Source organism: Cricetulus griseus, chromosome 4, assembly GCF_003668045.3.
Source record: "Cricetulus griseus strain 17A/GY chromosome 4, alternate assembly CriGri-PICRH-1.0, whole genome shotgun sequence".
NCBI lineage: Eukaryota > Metazoa > Chordata > Mammalia > Rodentia > Cricetidae > Cricetulus > Cricetulus griseus.
This window is the reverse complement of record NC_048597.1, coordinates 55,930,919-55,947,430: the sequence shown is the minus strand read 5'-3', so window position 1 is coordinate 55,947,430 and position 16,512 is coordinate 55,930,919. Positions and strand designations below refer to the sequence as shown.

Here is a 16,512-nt window from a genome sequence, read left to right as displayed (position 1 = left end):
AAAGAGGACATGAGAAAATCCCTTAAAGAAATGGAAGAAAAAAAAAACCAAAAAATACAAGATATCTCTCAAGGAAACAGTTCAAGATGTAAGAACTGAAATAGAGACAATAAAGAAAGCACAATCTGAGGGAATGCTGGAAATAGAAAAGCTGGGAACTACAGACACAAGCATAACCAACAGAATACAAGCGATGGAAGAGAGAATCTCAGGGGTTGAAGATACACTAGGAGAAATAGACACACCAATCAAAGAAAATCTTAAGTCCAACAAATCCCTAACACAAAACATCCAGGAAATATGGGATACCGTGAAAAGACCAAACCTAAGAATAATAGGTATAGAAGAAGATGAAGAAATCCAACTCAAAGGCCCAGAAAACATATTCAACAAAATCATAGAAAACTTTCCCAATCTAAAGAAAGACATGCCAATGAAAATACAAGAAGCCTACAGAACACCAAATAGACTGAACCAAAAAAAAGGTCTCCTCACCACATAATAATCAAAACACCAAACATATAGAATAAAGAGAAAATATTAAAAGCAGCAAAGGAAAAAGGTCACGTAACATATAAAGGCAAACCTATCAGAATTACACCTGACTATTCCATGCAAACTCTGAAAGTCAGAAGGTCCTGGATAGATATTCTACCTACACTAAGAGACCATGGATGCCAGCCCAGACTACTATATCCAGCAAAGCTTTCAATCAATATAGATGGAGAAAATAAGATATTCCATGACAAAACCAGATTCAAACAATACATATTCACCAATCCAGCCCTAGAGAAAGTTCTGGAAGGAAAACTGCAACTCAAGGAAGTTAACCACAACAAGAAAAATATAGGCAATAGATAATCCCACTTTACCAACAGCCAAAAGGAAAAAGGGATAGAATCCCACAAATAATCTCACCACCATCACCAAATCAAAAACAAACAAGAATGAACAATCAGCAGTCATTGATATCCCTCAACATTAATGGTCTTAACTCCCCTATAAAAAGACACAGATTAGCAGAATGGATAAGAAGACAGAATCCATCCTTCTGCTGCATACAAGAATCACACCTCAACTTCAAAGACAGAAGATACCTAAGAATTAAAGGTTGGGAAAAGATTTTCCAATCAAATGGACCCAAGAAACAAGTGGGGGTAGCAATCCTAATATCCAACAAATTGGACTTTAAACTAAAATCAATCAAAAGAGATGAAGGAGGTCACTTCCTACTCATCACAGGAGAAATCCATCTGGATGAAGTCTCAATTCTGAACATTTATGCCCCAAATGAAAAGGCATCCATGTTTGTAAAAGAAACATTACTAAAATTCAAATCGTACATAAAACTGCACACACTTATAGTGGGAGACTTCAACACCATACTCTCACCACTGGACAGGAACACCAGACAGAAACTGAACAAAGAAACAAAGGAACTAATAGAAGTTATGGCACAATTGGACTTAACAGATATCTATAGAACATTCCATCCAAATACAAAACAATTTACCTTCTTCTCAGCGCCACATGGAACCTTCTCTAAAATCGACCACATACTTGGCAACATAGCAAATCTCAGCAGGTACAAAAAAATTGAAATAACCCCCTGTATCTTATCAGACCACCATGCTTTAAAGTTAGAATTCAACAACAACATGAATTACAGTAAACCCACAAACTCATGGAAATTAAGTAACACCCAAATTGCACAATTCCTGGGTTGAGGAAGAAATAAAAAAAGAAATTAAAGATTTCCTAGAATTCAATGAGAATGCGGACACAACATACCCAAACCTATGGTACACTTTGAAAGCAGTGCTAAGAGGAAAGTTCATAGCTCTAAGTGTCCACATGAAGAAACAGGAGAACAATCACACTAGAGCATTAACAGCACAACTGAAAGCTTTAGAACACAAAGAAGCCAATACACCCCTGAGGAGCAGACACCAGGAAATAATCAAATTGAGGGCTGAAATCAATAAAATAGAAACTAGGAGAACAATACAAAGAATCAATATAATGAAGAGTTGGTTCTTTGAGAAAATCAACAAGATAGACAAACCTTTATCCAAACTTACCAAACAGTAGAGAGTGAACATGCAAATTAATAAAATCAGGAATGAAAAGGGGGACATACCAACAGACACAGAGGAAATCCAGAGAATCATCAGGTCATACTTCAAAAACCTTTATTCTTCAAAATTCAAAAATCTAAAGGAAATGGACAATTTTCTGGACAGATTTCACTTATCAAAATTAAATCAAGAACAGATGAGCAACAAGCAGTCATCAGAAGTCTCCCAACCAAAAAAAGCCCAGGGCCAGATGGCTTCAGTGCAGAATTCTACCAGAAATTCAAGGAACAGCTAATACCAATTCTCCTCAAAGTATTCCACACAATAGAAACAGAAGAGTTATTGCCAAACTCTTTTTATGAGGCTTCAATAACCTTGATACCCAAGCCACACAAAGACACAACTAAGAAAGAAAACTACAGACCAATATCCCTCATGAACATTGATGCAAAAATTCTCAATAAAATACTGGCAAATCGAATCCAAGAACATATCAGAGAAATCATCCACCATGTAGGCTTCATCCCAGGGATGCAAGGATGGTTCAACATACGAAAATCCATCAATGTAATCCACCATATAAACAGACTGAGGGAAAAAAACCACATGATCATCTCACTAGATGCTGAAAAAACTTTTGACAAAATCCAACACCCCTTCATGATAAAGGTATTGGAGAAATCAGGGAAAACAGGAACATACCTCAACATAATAAAAGCAGTATACAGCAAGCGGACAGCCAACATCAAATTAAATGGAGAGAAACTCAATGCAATTTCTCTAAAATCAGGGACAAGACAAGGCTGTCCACTCTATCCATATCTCTTCAATATTGTCCTTGAAGTTCTAGCTAGAGCAATAAGACAACAAAAGGAGATCAAGGGAATACAAATCAGAAAGGAAGAAGTCAAGCTCTATTTGCAGATGATATGATAGTCTACATAAGTGACCTGAAAAACTCTACCAGCTGATAAACACCTTCAGCAAAGTGGCTGGATACAAGATTAACTAAAAAAAAAAAAAAAAAAAAAAAAAAAAAAAAAAAAAGTAGCCTTACAATATACTGATGACACATTGGTGGAGAAAGAAATCAGATAAACATCACCCTTTACAATTGCCACAAACAACATAAAATACCTTGGGGTAACACCAACCAAAAAAAGTGAAAGACCTGTACCATAAGAATTTTGAATCTCTAAAGAAAGAAATTAAAGAAGATACCAGAAAATGGAAAGATCTCCCATGCTCTTGGATAGGTAGGATCAACATAGTAAAAATGGCAATCTTGACAAAAGCAATCTACAGATTCAATGCAATCCCCATCAACATCCAAACACAATTCTTCACAGACCTTGAAAGAACAATTCTCAACTTTATATGGAGAAACAAAAGACCCAGGATAGCCAAACATCCCTGTACAATAGAGGAACTTCTGGAGGCATCACCATCCCTGACTTCAAGTTTGATTACAGGGCTATAGTCCTGAAAACAGCTTGGTATTGGCACAAAAATAGACAGGTAGACCAATGGAATAGAGTTTAAAACCCTGATATTAACCCACACACCTATGAACACCTGATTTTTGACAATCAAAATTTATACTATGGAACAAAGAGAACATCTTCAACAAATGGTGCTGGCATAACTGGATATAGACATGTAGAAGACTGCAGATAGATCCAAGCCTATCACTATGCACAAAACTTAAGACAAAAAGGATCAAAGACCTCAACATAAATCCAGCCACACTGAACTTATTAGAAGACAAGGTGGGAACTACCCTTGAATTAATTGGTACAGGAGACCACTTCCTGAACATTATACCAGTAGCACAGACACTGAGATCAACAATTGATAAATGGGACCTCCTGAAACTGAGAAGCTTCTATAAAGCAAAGGAGACAGTCAGCAAGACAAAACAGCAGCCCACAGACTAGGAAAAGATATTCACCAACCCCACATCTGACAGAGGGCTAATCTCCAAAATATACAAAGAACTCAAGAAGCTTGTCTCCAAAACACCAAACAACCCAGTTAAAATGTGAGGTTCAGAACTAAATAGATAGTTCTCAATAGAGGAATCTAAAATGGCTGAAAGACTCATAAGAAAGTGTTCAACATCCTTAACCATCAGGGAAATGCAAATCAAAACAACTCTGAGAAACTTACTCCTGTCAGAATGGCCAAAATCAAAAACACCAATGACAGTTCATGCTGGAGAGGATGTGGAGAAAGGGGAACACTCCTCCACTGCTGGTGGGAGTGCCAATTTATACAGCCATTTTGGAAATCAGTATGGCAACTCCTCAAGAAAATGGGAATCAGTCTACCACAAGGTCCAGCAATTCCACTCTTAGCCATATACCCAAAAGAAGCTCATTCATACATGTGTTCAACTATGTTCATAGCAGCACTATTTGTAATAGTCAGAAACTGGAAGCAGCCTAGATGCCCCTCATCTGAAGAATGGATAGAGAAAATGTGATACATTTACACAATGGAGTACTACTCAGTGGGAAAAAGCAATGGAATCTTGAAATTTGCAGGAAAATGGATGGAACTAGAAGAAACCATTCTGAGTGAGGTAACCCAATCACAAAAAGACAAACATGATATGTACTCAGTCTTATGTGGATTTTAGACATAGAGTAAAGGAATACCAGCCTACAATCCACACTGCCAGAGAAGCTAGGAAACAAGGTGGACCCTAAGAGAGACATTCATGGTCCCTTGGAGAAGGGGAAAGGGACAAGATCTCCTGAGCAAATTGGGAGCATGGGAGGAGGGGAGAGGGAGCTAGGAGAATGAGAAGGGGAGAAGAGGAGGGGTGAGAAGGACATGAGGGAGCAGAAAGGTTGAGTCAGGGGAAGAATAGAAGATAACAAGAATGGAGATACCATAATAGAGGGAGACATTTTAGGTTTACAGAGAAATCAGGCACTAGGGAAATGTCTGGAGATCTACAAGGATGACACCAGCTAATAATCTAAGCAACAGAGGAGCGGCTACCTTAAATGCCCTCCCATGATAATGAGATTGATGACTGACTTATATACCACCTGATAGCCCTCATCCAGCAGCTGGTGGAAGTAGAAGCAGACACCCACAATTAATCACTGAACTGAACTGGAATCCAGATGCAGAGAAGGACGAGTGAAGAGCAAAGGGGTCCAGATCAGGCTGGTGAATCCCACAGAAACAGCTGACCTGAACATCGGGGAGCTCTTGGTCCCCAGACTGATAGCTGGGATAGCAGCATGGGACTGATCCAGGCCCCAGGAACATGGGTTTCAGCGAGGAAACCTCAGAAATCTACAGGACCTCCTGTAGTAGTTCAGTACTTATCCCTAGCATCGGTGAGGACTTTGGGAGCCCATTCCACATAGAGGGATACTGCCTTAGCTAAGACACACGGGCGTGGGCCTAGGCCTTGTCCCAAAAGATATGATAGACTCTGATGACCCCCTATGGAAGGCCTCACCATCCAGGAAGCAGAAAGGATATGTGATAGGTAGGGTTTTAGTTGGGGGGGGGTGGTTGGGGAGGAAGGGAGGGGGAAGGGAACTGGGATTGTCGTGTAAAACAATCTTGTTTTTAATTCAAATAAAAATGTAAAAAAACAAAAAGAACTTAATGGGTTTAAAGAAGAAAATTGGAAGTCTAGTGGGTAGGGAGAGACAGAATAGTGAAATGATAAAAATTCATTGTATGAAACTCTCAATTAATAAAAACATATTTTTTAAAAGATACATTGAAGGGAGACTAGGGAGATGGCCTGGCAGTTTAAAGCACCTTCAGTGCTTGCAGAGGACTCAAATTCATCTCCCAGAACCCACATGGGGTAGTTCACAACCTCCTACAACTCTAGTTCCAGGGGGATTCAGTGTCCTCTCCTAGCCAGAAATATGAACATACCCACACACATAGACAGTTAAAAATTTAAAAATAATAATTTTTAAAAAATGAGGTGGAGGTTACGAATGTAACTCAGAGATGGAGTGCTGGCACAGTATGCCCAAGCCCAAGGTTCTGAGTTTATCCCTGGCAACACACACACACACACACACACAACACACACACACACCACACACACACACACACACACACACATACACACACACATACATACACACACACATACACACACACACACGCACACACACACACACACATACACACACACACATACATACACACACACACACACACACACACACACACACACTGGGGGGGGGCGCTTTCCAGAAAACTCTATGATGCTCCAATTTAAAATAAAGCAATTAATATTACCAGGTGTGGAACACCCAGGAGGCAGAGATAGGTAGATCTCTATGAGTTCAGGGTCAGTCTAGTCTACATAGTGAGTTCTTGGCCAGATAGAGCTACACAGTAACAACCTGTCTCAAAAACAAAAAGTAATTACTATCAAGTCCTAACTAAATCAGATGGGCAAGAACAATCTAGACATACTGAAAAAAAAAAAAAGATCTCCAGAATTTCAGTAATTTGGTATATATATTTTTACAGAAATTTAGAATGAAAACATGTACTAAAAATAATGTCTTAGAAAAACAGTAATGCTATGAAGAGGTCCTATATCATCTAATTTTACAGATAGAATGTATTTTAATTAACATAATGATTACATCAATGATTGCTTCATCTTAGGAAATCTAAATATTTTCCCAGAAATCCAGTCACAGGAAAGTATGAAATAAAATTTCAGGCCAGTATCTATAATTTAGATAATTTAGAATTTAAATGATCACATATAAGAAGGATAATTAATAACTTTTATTTTGTATCTTTTTATAGAATACATATTGATCACCTGAATTCATTAGGATTCTTTTCTCTGCGATTGCATATACTATTGCAGATCTATAATGTTCGCTCTGCTTTACCCCAGGAACTCTACAAGATACCAAGACAAGATTGTAACATAAGCATCTTAAGACACTGCTGATTTCTTGAGCATGTATTAAACATGATCTCACTAGTCTATTTCAACTATATCTGTTCATGTAATTGAGGAATGCCTTTTCTAAAATTATGCTTGATTAATTTTCCAAAGTCATACATAATTTGAGCTGGACAGGGTGGTGTGTGCCTATACTTCTAGCACTTGGAATGCAGAGAAAGGAAGACCTTTAAGTTCAAGGCCAGCCTGGACTAGAGTGAACCCCTGTCTTGGAGGTGGGTTGTATATAACTTATCATGCCAAGGTTGTGTTGGTTTGAAGGAAATGTCCCTCATAGTCTTGGGCATCTGAATACATGGTCCCACCTGGTGGTGCTGTTCCAGTAGCCTTAGGAGATGTAGCCTTACTGGGGGAAATATGCCACTAGGCATATGCTCTGAGGTTTCAGAAACCACACAAGGTTTTAAAGGCACATGCTGGTCCTGGTTTGATTTCCTGGCTTCCTGATTGCGGTTTAAGATGTGAGCAGCACTCAGCTTGCTGTTCCAGAGACCCTGAAATGTTTTCCTATGGTAATGGTGACAGACTCTAACTCCCTGGAACCATAGGCCCAAATAAATCCTTCCTTCTGTAAGTTGTCTTGGGCATAGTATTTTATGCCAACAACAGAAAGGTGACCAAGACAAATCATCAACAAAGGGATTTTGTTTTTTTTAGACAAGACCTTACTATGTAACCCAGTCTGGCCTAGAGTTGTCTATGTAGACTAGGTTACTCTCCAAATCATAGAAATCTGCCTGCCTCTACCTCCCAGTACTGGGACTAGAGGTGTTTACCACCACAGCCAGCCTAGATAAGGTGTTATTATTTGTTTGATTGAGATGGGGTCTCTCTTGGCAGCCTGTACTGGCCTGAAATTCAATATATATTTAATAGTACACATATATAATGTATAGTATATAACATGTATTATATGTAATATAATAATATAGTATATAATTATTATATAACCACACAAATATGTTATATATTTATAAATATATGCTCATATATTATATACTATAGTAATATTAACATGATAATTAAATATTATTTAATATATAATTTAGAATGTATAATTATATGAAATAATATATTTATATTGTAAGTAATAATATAAATATATTTTATACATAAACATACATAGTGTGTTATATGTGTATAATAAAGATACATGATATATGTTATGTAACTATATATTTCACTCCATATGTATATTTAAGGTTGAACTTTACTCAGATCAGTGTGTCATACACAAAAGTTATTTGACTAATTTAAAAATAAACACCTCACTTCAAACATTTCTGCATACTGAGCTGTGTTGTACACTTAACACCTGTTAGAAACTTCCTAAGTGCCAGATTCTACGAAGTTATGAGGACAAAAAAGCCATGTTCTCTTTCTCAGAGTATGTGGTCCTAGTGGAGGGATGCATTCAACACACACATTGGGAAAATGTGTTTTATTTCATAAGGCAGAAACAGCAAGTGTCCTTCCCCTTTCTTTACACCAGGCTCCACCCAGTCTCCTCCGAAGGGATCTGGAGCTTAGAAATGAGTTTTTGGGAACTGTCCATGAGCATGAGGCAGCCTGCTGCCAGGCTGTGTGACAGTGAGCACTCTTTGGTTTGAGTGGGAAAGTGTGCTCCTTCTGTGTATGTGCACACACATGAAAGGTGTGTGTGAGTGTGTTAAGGGGTGAAGCCCCTGTGAAGCTTGGGTTCAAGTTGTTGTGAAAAATCCTCAAAGCCTATCTATGCCCATTCTTCCTTACAGGATCCGCCTCAAACTTCAGCTTTTTCCGATGGATGAAGTCCCTCCTGACGCCCTCCTGCAGGTCGGTGCCCACTGGGCTGGTGCGAGGATGGATGGGTGTCCCAGGCTTGGGGGGTGCTGGGGGGTCTTGTTCCTGGCTGTGTTTGGGCCTGGACTGTGGTGCAGAACTCAGCAATGGGGAAGCTCCATGAGGCCAGCGTTTGCACCTCACTGTCTTCACACTCAGTGCTCACACTCATTCTCACTGTCCTCACACTCAGTACCCAGCACTTGTTCTCACTGTCCTCACACTCACACTCACACTCAGTACCCAGCACTCGTTCCCACTGTCCTCACACTCACACTCAGTACCCAGCACTCGTTCCCACTGTCCTCACACTCACACTCAGTACCCAGCACTCATTCTCACTGTCCTCACACTCACACTCAGTACCCACACTCTTTCCCACTGTCCTCACACTCACACTCACACTCACACTCAGTAGCCAGCACTTGTTCTCACTGTCCTCACACTCACACTCAGTACCCAGCACTCGTTCCCACTGTCCTCACACTCACACTCAGTACCCAGCACTCATTCCCACTGTCCTCACACTCACACTCAGTACCCAGCACTCGTTCCCACTGTCCTCACACTCACACTCAGTACCCAGCACTCATTCTCACTGTCCTCACACTCACACTCAGTACCCACACTCTTTCCCACTGTCCTCACACTCACACTCACACTCAGTACCCAGCACTTGTTCTCACTGTCCTCACACTCACACTCAGTACCCAGCACTCGTTCCCACTGTCCTCACACTCACACTCAGTACCCAGCACTCATTCCCACTGTCCTCACACTCACACTCAGTACCCAGCACTCGTTCCCACTGTCCTCACACTCACACTCAGTACCCAGCACTCATTCTCACTGTCCTCACACTCACACTCAGTACCCACACTCTTTCCCACTGTCCTCACACTCACACTCACACTCAGTACCCAGCACTTGTTCTCACTGTCCTCACACTCACACTCAGTACCCAGCACTCGTTCCCACTGTCCTCACACTCACACTCAGTACCCAGCACTCATTCCCACTGTCCTCACACTCACACTCAGTACCCAGCACTCGTTCCCACTGTCCTCACACTCACACTCAGTACCCAGCACTCATTCTCACTGTCCTCACACTCACACTCAGTACCCACACTCTTTCCCACTGTCCTCACACTCACACTCAGTACCCAGCACTTGTTCTCACTGTCCTCACACTCACACTCAGTACCCAGCACTCGTTCCCACTGTCCTCACACTCACACTCAGTACCCAGCACTCATTCTCACTGTCCTCACACTCACACTCAGTACCCACACTCTTTCCCACTGTCCTCATACTCACACTCACACTCAGTACCCAGCACTTGTTCTCACTGTCCTCACACTCACACTCAGTACCCACACTCTTTCCCACTGTCCTCACACTCACACTCACACTCAGTACCTAGCACTGGTTCTCACTGTCCTCCACTGGCTCCAGCTCATCAGAACCTCCTATAGGCCCATGTCCTCTTCCCTTCATATCCTTAGTCTGGGTGTCAGATCACTAAAGCTGATCTCAGCCAGTTTACAGTCTAAGTCACATTCCCACCAATACTTAATCATGCCCAAGACCAAAGCTTGAGGAAATGTGAAATTGGATCTCATGTTTCTCATCTCAGGCCTAAGGTAGTTGGTGTCACTATGCTTTTTGACAGACACTCTATAAGCCAAGTATGGACAGGGATGAGAGGCTGTGAAGGCCTGCTGTGAGCCTGCCTGCCATTCTCTCTCTCTGTCTCTCTCTGTCTCTGTCTCTCTGTCTCTGTCTCTGTCTCTCTCTGTCTCTCTGTCTCTCTCTCTCTCTCTCTCTCTCTCTCTCTCACACACACACACACACACACACATACACACACACACACACACAGAAGGGGGGCTTGTCTTGAAGGGAATGTTCCCTGTTGCCCCTTCTCTCTGGCTCCTTCCCACCCTAGTGGAAGCCTAAATTTGCTCATACTTTAAGGCCTCAGGGTTCTGGAACTACTTCTGCCTTGTGCCCCCTTTCAATGTCAGTCAGAAGCAAAGAGATGCAGGCAAGGCAAGTCCAAGCAAAATGCAGCCCAGGGATTATTTGGTTTCATTTTGATGGTTTGATTTTGAAACTCTGGATGTGTGGTTTGTGTTTGCCAATATCTGCACCTTCCACGCCCAGACATTGCTAATGAAGTTTAGGACCTGATCCCATTGATTCCAGATGTAAGGGTAGAATCCTTTTTTTCTCTCTCTCTTTGTGTTTCCTTCTTAGGTTTTTTTGTGTGTGTGTGTGTGTTTGTGTGGATTTTGAGTGTGTGTATGTGTGTGTTAAACACACATAACATAAAATTTGTCATCTTAATCATCTGTAAATGCACATTCATGGTATTAAATACAACCATATTGTCATATAGCCATTGTCACTACTCATCTGCAGAACCAAAGTTCCATGAACATCCCTCTGCATTCTCTGGCATTCTTTCTGTTGTTGTTCTAATTATGTGTATTGGAGAGGGTAGTATATGCACATGAATGTAGGTGCCCTAGGAGGCTAGAGTTATTAGATTCCTCTGGAGTTGGGAGTTACAGGCAGTTATAAGCTGCCCAACCTGAGTGCTGGGAACAGAACTCGGGTCCTCTACAGAAGCAGTGCTTTCTCTTAACCACTGAGCCTACCCCATCATCCTTTTTGAGATAGCTCTCTGGAAATACTGTGCCAATCTGTTCAATTGGCACAAGAAGTGAGAATTTGGTGCTATTGCTTAGGATGACAAAGACAAAGGTGTAGGGGTAGGAAACCAAGTGGACAGTCAAAGATTTGAGGGTCCGGGAGCACAGGATGGGAACAGAATGAGAACTCTCTATCAGATGCATTTACTGGCTGTTTTATGTTCTCCCTGGAGCTGTGCTAAATGTGGGGTAACCTCTGCCCCTCTTCCTGTCTGAGGCATGAGGTCACAACACACCTACACAGATCTCTTTCCCCATCACCTAGTACTGAGAGAAAATAGATTAAGTGGAAATAGGTTTGGTATAGAAACTGCCTACAAAATTTTGAGCTTCAAATGTGTGGGTGGGGATATTTGGTGTTATCTGATTTACAAGAATATATATAGCCATTTCTGGCTTGAAATCCTAAACGATGGCCACGGGGTTCATTATGGTTCCTTTAGCTGTACTCTGAATTCCTGGGATGTCACCTCCAAGGTCATGGTATTAGGAGAGTGTTCCTAGGAAAAGATAGCCCTTTGGTTGGAACAGAAATTAGTTCACACAGCTCCTCTCTCACAGCTCTGGACTAGTGAAGTGAGCTGTGGAGCCCTGGCCAAGTCAGCATCTAACTTGCTGGCCTCACCACAGCTCCTGGGTGTGTTTTTGTGATGATTTAGAGGAGGGAAGGGCCAAGAAGTGGCTTAAAAATAGAAATTGGTAGCCGTGCTTTCTACTCTGTAGTTTTGACTTTTTCCAAAATGTCCTTCAAAACCGAAGGCAAGTCACCGTTAAGTATTCTGGATGGAAGGACTTGCTATGTTCTTCCCTCTGTTGTACCTGTAGCTCACAGTTACTCTGGGAGGTTAACCCTGACCTTTAGAAGACTTTCTTTCAGGAGCCCTAGCGACTGTCCTGATAGAGTCTGCAAGCAGTTCTAGGAAGCTGATTTCCCTGAGTCCAGAGGAATTCGTGGCTTTCACCTGCTCAACAAAAAATCAACAAAACAGCTATAATTGTCTAGTGTGGCATTTTGGCCACTTCTGTTTTGCAGATTCCAGCCTTATAGAAGCAAATTCAGTTTTCAGGAATTTTTTTTTTATAAATTTTATTTAAGTTAGAAACAATCTTATTTTACATATCAATCCCAGTTCCCTCTCCCTCCCATCCTCCCATACCCCCCACTGACCCCCCCCATCCCATCCCCCATCCACTCCCCAGGGAGGGTGAGGCCTTCCGTGAGGGATCATCAAAATCTGTCAAGTCATTTGGGGCAGGGCCTGGGCCCTCCCCTGTGTATTTAGGCTAAGAGCGTATCCCTCTGTGGAAATGGGCTCCCAAAGTCCGTTCGTGCACAAGGGATACATCCTGGTTCCACTGACAGAAGCCCCAGAGAGTTCCTGGTGCTCCTAGAGAGGGGGGAGGAGTGAGAACAAAAGGGTCAAGACCATGCTGGGAAAACCCACAGAAACAGCTGACCTGAGCAAGTGGGAGCTCACGGACCCCAGTCTGACAGCTGGGGAACCAACATAGGACCAAAACAGGCCCCCTGAACGTGGGTGTCAGCTAGGAGCCCTGGGCAGTTTTCAGGAATTCTTAACCGAACTAATTTAGGTACATTCTTAACGAATGGCTGTAGTGCCTGGATCATGTAATCGGACACTTTCCAGAGTTGGCTGACACTCCTGCTGCTAACTTCTACAGACTCATGTCCTTAGACATGCCTCTATCTTTTTTACATCGCTCTTTGCATCTCATTTTACATTGCCAGTTTGAGCACTTGAACGTTACTCTGAGTAAAGTAGCTGATTCTTTTGGGGGGCGGGGAGATGTTCAGAGGAAATCTGTGCCTCTCGGAGAACTCAGCAACCTGACAGGCTATAGACCTGGAAGGGCCATGGAGGGGAGAAAAAACAGAGGCCTGTGGTAATGGAGGTATCCTGAGGCCACTAGCTGATGAGGAACAGAGCTAGGAGCAGCAATACCTTCTCCAGCCTCTAACACCTTCCTCGAAGCAGCCTGGTACATGGCCTTCACTAGTGTATCCACCTGCATGTGCAGAGGCTGCTGCCCTACACTCTAAATCTGGGCTTCTCTTTGTCTTTACCACTTTGTACCCAAAGCCTGGGCCTATTTTACCTACCTGCTTGCTGCTAAGTAACTGGAAACACTCCTTACTTCCTCCTCCTCCCTCCCTCCCTTCCCCCTCCTCCCTCCTCTCCCTCCCTCCCTCCCTCCCTCCCTTCTTTCCTTCTTTCTTACAGAGTATCTTTTGTTTATTTATCCTTTGGTCATCTTCTTGCTCACATGCACCAAACCCCCCTTCCCATTTCATGTCCTCTCCTTTTTTGTAGTAGCACTGAGCCCAGTAAGTGCTGCCTGCTGGAATGTCCATTGATCTTGTTGACTTGATTGTGTGTGAGTCCTCCCAGCTGCAATGAGTTCATGAATGTACTCCATGTCCAAAGGACAGCATTTCACAGCACCCCTCCCTTCCCTGGTTCCTTCATTCTGCCCCTCTTCCTTATGTCTCCTCAGCCTTGGTGACAAGGATTCATACAGATGTCTCATTTAGGGCTTAGTGCTCAATGGACACTTATTCTCAGCATGTTGAGCAGTTATGTGTCTTTGTATTAACTGATGCCCACTACAGAGAGAAGCTTCTCTGGCTAAGGTTGAGGGCAGCATTGATCTGCTTACTGTATATAAGCAATAGACTTACAAGGCAGATTGCCACCATGTTCTTTAGCAAAACAACAGTGGTAGGTTCCTCCCTGGGTCCTGTAACCTCCTAAGCCACGACCTTTGAGCCGGTTTATGGTACTAAGCCTTAATTCCTTTCTGTGGAGTAGGCCCCAAATCCAATCCAAAAGCAGTTGGTTACACCCACAACCTTCCTGCCACTATTGCAGCCATAGGCACATCTTGCAATGAAAGGTGGTATTGTAGTAGGCAAGGTTGGCTGTAGGGATACCATTGATACCTTTTCTCCCCGGCAGCCTGTGTAACACCTCAACTTCCTTCCTAATGAATCAATTTAGTTTCTTTCCCCACTCTTCTCCATTCTGCAGATTTGTCGTTCCATTGTCTCATTTGACAAGGGAACAAAGAAAAGTTACGGAACCCTCATAACACTGTCTTTAGTGTGGGCGTCTCTTATTAGAGAGTACAGTTTTCTACTGTTCCACTTAAGAGCAGTTAATGTTACTCATGTCACTTGACACTGTATCTCCTACTTTGAGTTCACAGACTGTTGTAGTTCTCAACAGTTATGTTTTAAACATTTAAATACATGCTACATGTCAGGACAGCTGGCATTGGCACAGCGTCTGTATCCAGGGAAGACTGGCTTCCAGTGTTCATCTCCACTGCTTCTTCTCTCTTGGTTTCCTATGTCCCTCACTGAAGGAGCCTGAGGTCCACCGGGGAGCAGATCATCTTGGCACCATCCCCAGCCAAGGTAGACATGGCAATGACTCAGCTTACCCAGGAGAACACAGACTTTGCCACCCGGGATCGCTACCACCATTCCTCCCTCGTGAGTCGGGAACAGCTGATGCCTCCCTTCTAGAACTTTGATGGACCCCCACTTCCTAGAAGCTGCTCTGGAGATGGGGACCCAAACCTCAGAACCTTTGGAAACTTATTCCACCAATGAGAAACCCCAACACTGGTCTTTCCACCACAGCCTTGGACGCCAAAAATCACATTCTGGTCTGAAGTGACATGTCTGCGGAGACACTAGGTGTGACCATGGCTTCCACATGTACCCAACCTGAACCCACAGGCCACCAGGGTGATCAGGTGACACTAAGACACTCAGACGTGGAAAACCAAAACCAGATTTCTTATTGTAAGGGCCACAGTAAACATTTATTTTATGTACTACACTCACATGGTTCCAAGTCACAAAGTATAATTATATGCAGGGTTAAAAATCTCCTCCTCCTTGGTCCTCATCGGCTTGGTGCCCATCCCCCACCACAGAGGTAACCACTTCTCTCTCACACACACACACCTCAAGAATCTCTTTACAATTAGGAAAGGGGTTCTTATCCCTTCTCATCCACAAATGCAGCTCTGTATACACACACTCCACAGCATCTTGCCTTCTCCCTTAATCTGCCTTGGAAGCATTTCCATGATGGTGCTTACACAGTTTCCTCATTATGTCTTGATGTCTGAATGTGCCATAATTTATTTAATCAGTCTCACGATGACAGCATTTTGATATACTTCTGCAATGAGTCATTCTGTTTGTATGCACAGCCATGAAGCATACCTGCAGATAAGTTCTCAGTAGGAGAGTGCAGGACCAGTGGTGATGTGCACGTGTAAGCTGGTACTGTTTGGAGAAATGCTTTTTAGTTAATGAGTCAAATAACTGTCCAGGCATGGAAGTCACCTGGACTTGAGAAATGAGACAGGAGGATCAAAAGTTTGAAGCCAATCTAGGCTGTACAACAGGACTCTTTATCAAAATAGGTGGGGAGAAGAGAAGGAAATAAATTATTATGAATTGCCTAACCGAGACTAGTGTTGTCAAAAATACGTGTAGTCCCCGGCTCCCTGACACCTTTGTATCTGTTTTGTGACACAAATAGTGTGAGGTGACAGGACTCTGGGTTCCTCTGTGAGCTGGGCCTGGCACTCATCATGAGCATCCAGCATTGGGGACCAGGCTTCCTGGTAAGTTCAGCTCCTGGCCCAGGCTCCAGTTCCACCACTGAGCATGGAGGGATGGGCTACTGGGTCTCTTTAGACTCTTCCGCACATTCTCCTGAGAGGCTGTGCTGACCTTGCCCGCGGCATGGGCTTCACATCTTTAACAAGTGCCACCCAGGATTCAGCGTCGGACGTGCTGTGAACACATTTTATAAAGCACTTGTATGCTAGACGGGAAAAGCTTAGAGTAGGTGAGGGCTGAGAAGGGC

At 42.8% G+C, this 16,512-nt stretch overlaps 1 long non-coding RNA gene across 1 annotated transcript; it reads left to right on the top strand.

Moving 5' to 3' along the window:
• Positions 1-8,812: 8,812 nt before the first annotated feature.
• Positions 8,813-16,105, top strand: LOC118238750. Its single transcript, XR_004769812.1, has 2 exons — positions 8,813-8,874; positions 14,987-16,105. It is a non-coding gene; the product is annotated as an uncharacterized LOC118238750 (long non-coding RNA).
• The last annotated feature ends 407 nt before the right edge of the window (positions 16,106-16,512 follow it).